This window comes from Sarcophilus harrisii, chromosome 2, assembly GCF_902635505.1.
Source record: "Sarcophilus harrisii chromosome 2, mSarHar1.11, whole genome shotgun sequence".
Lineage (NCBI taxonomy): Eukaryota > Metazoa > Chordata > Mammalia > Dasyuromorphia > Dasyuridae > Sarcophilus > Sarcophilus harrisii.
In genome coordinates this window covers 99,288,624-99,290,907 of record NC_045427.1, presented here as the reverse complement: position 1 = coordinate 99,290,907, position 2,284 = coordinate 99,288,624, and the positions used below count along the sequence as shown (strand labels likewise).

Below are 2,284 nucleotides of genomic sequence, written 5' to 3'. Positions count from 1 at the left end.
TAAAGATGGCCTTACTGCAGTGGATGACCTAAGTATCTTCAATGTCTGATCAAGCTTTAAATGCTCCATAACACCTTCCTGACCATTAGAACAAATTGTTCCATTATTATTATTGGCCCATTCGACTGGGGCAAATCTTTGCGTGCTTGAGGTAGAACTCTTCCTGATTCACTGATATGAGACTTATTTACACTTGACCTGGTAATTTATCCTGTCTACTAAGACAATTTACTGAGCTGTGGCCACTGTGCATGCTACAGCTTCTTGTAGTCACAGGTGAAAGTTGGGTGAAGATGGACACCAAAGATGGATAAGCAGCCCTGAAAAGAGCTCAGCAAGTCCTCACACTAGAGGTTCTTATCCTCTCTAAAAACCCCATATGCCCCAAATGTGGTTAGATGCCACAAAGTAGGTGGTGATGCTTTAACTCTATGTATTGTAAAGATCACTGGGACTTCTATTTTTATCAAGGGCAGTGCTAGTATTCAGGTGCCTGGGTAGCTCTGTACTTCAGAATCTTGCAGAAGTAACTAGCCCTTTCCGAATCCCAGCCTACCCCTGCTCCTCTTTCTAACATAGTAGCCTACTTCCAGGCTCAATATCCTCCTTTCATTTAGGAAATGGGAGAAACTAAAGTTTTCTGCTAGATCAAGTAGATAAATATTAGAGAATTAGAATATTCATTAATATATAGTTATACTAATGGCAAACTGTTTTAGGTCCCAAAAATTTTTTCATCTAAATTCAGAATGAACAATATGATAAACCCTGTCCTAAACAAATTTACAATATACTGATCACAATATGGACAATGAATTATTTTCTCTTTTTAGGACTGTTATTTTTTTCCTTAGGATCATAGGTTTAAATTGGGACTTTTAGGTCATCTAATTCCCCTGAATTTGAGAACTTAGAGTCAAGAAACATTTCTTCCACTTACCATCTATATGACTTTGAGCAAGATTTTTACCTTTTCTGAATCTTAGTTTCCTCTTCTGTTAATAAAAGAAGAAGGTGGTATGAGATGCTGTAAAACTAGAAAGATTTTACAAACCCAAAGAGATTGGGTTCTAAGCCTCATGATTCTTAGATACAGATATCAATCACATACATATATATAAAAGTATGCTAAGAGACCTTAGTAGCAGTGCATTACCCATGATTATGATCAGGTGAAATTTACTAGAAGAGTTAGCATTTATATGGATTTTAAAACCAAAGGCCAGAGAAAGAAGGAAGAAGAATATTATAGTCCCAGGTAATAGCATGAGTAAAGGTAAAGAGGAAGAAGAGTGCAAAGTATAATCTGGGTGACAAAATATAGGTCAGCTTGGCTTGAAAGCAGGGTACATAGAGGGAAGAGTGCCTTTGTATTTATACAAAAGTGATTTTGACTTTTGAGGAATTTCTTTTTTATCTTATTAATGAAGTCAGGCAAACTAATGAGAGGGTTTTGAGTGATGTTATTAGCTTTTTATATTCCTTCTCTAGAGGAAAAAATTAACTTACTTGGAGAATTTATACTCATTCATGAAAGTGGCTGTCAGGCTTTTTAGTTCTATTACACATAGTCAATGATAGATATGATAGAGCACAGGATTTGGAATCACAAAGACCAGTTTTTGAATTCTACCGCAGACACTTATAAGCTGCATGACATATGTGTATAAACTTTGTAAACTTCAAAAAATTATATGTCCCTGAGCAAGCAGCACTTCACAGACCATTTGTATTGAGTCTTTGTTCATTGATGGAGATGGATTATTTTTTTAATTCTCCAAAATTACATGAGGGACAAAGTTAACAACAGTTTAAGGCAGAAGAGTCTTCAGATTTCCAGATTAGAAAAAGAAAACACAAGACTCCAAACTATCTTCAGGTTTTTGTAGGTGACAAAGACTCTGGCAAGAAACTGGCATGTAGAAGCTATCCCCAGCTTACTACACTAGAGACTTTGGGAAATTTTCCTCCTGAGTGAGGTCTGAGACTTTTTCTCTCTGAGTTGAACTGAGATTTCTTGCTTCAATGGAAGAGATGATTTGCATTATGTATTATCCAGGATATATTCTCATCAGTTTAACTTCATTTAAGTTTCTTTTTAGCTTGGATAAATGGTTTATCTGATATTTGTTGCATGTGTTCATTGTATTTTGTGAGAAGAAAATCAAGCTTTGGATATATAGTTGGGGGCATCCTTTCCCCATTAAGGCATAGCAATCCCAAGCTCAGCTTGAATTTAACATTTATTTTCTCTAGTCTAACAATATCTGTTATAGCAGCTAGA

General features: G+C 35.7%; 1 pseudogene; it reads right to left on the bottom strand.

The window, feature by feature from the left end:
* Nucleotides 1-386: 386 nt before the first annotated feature.
* LOC116422055 lies at nt 387-487 on the bottom strand (annotated as a pseudogene).
* Nucleotides 488-2,284: the final 1,797 nt, after the last annotated feature.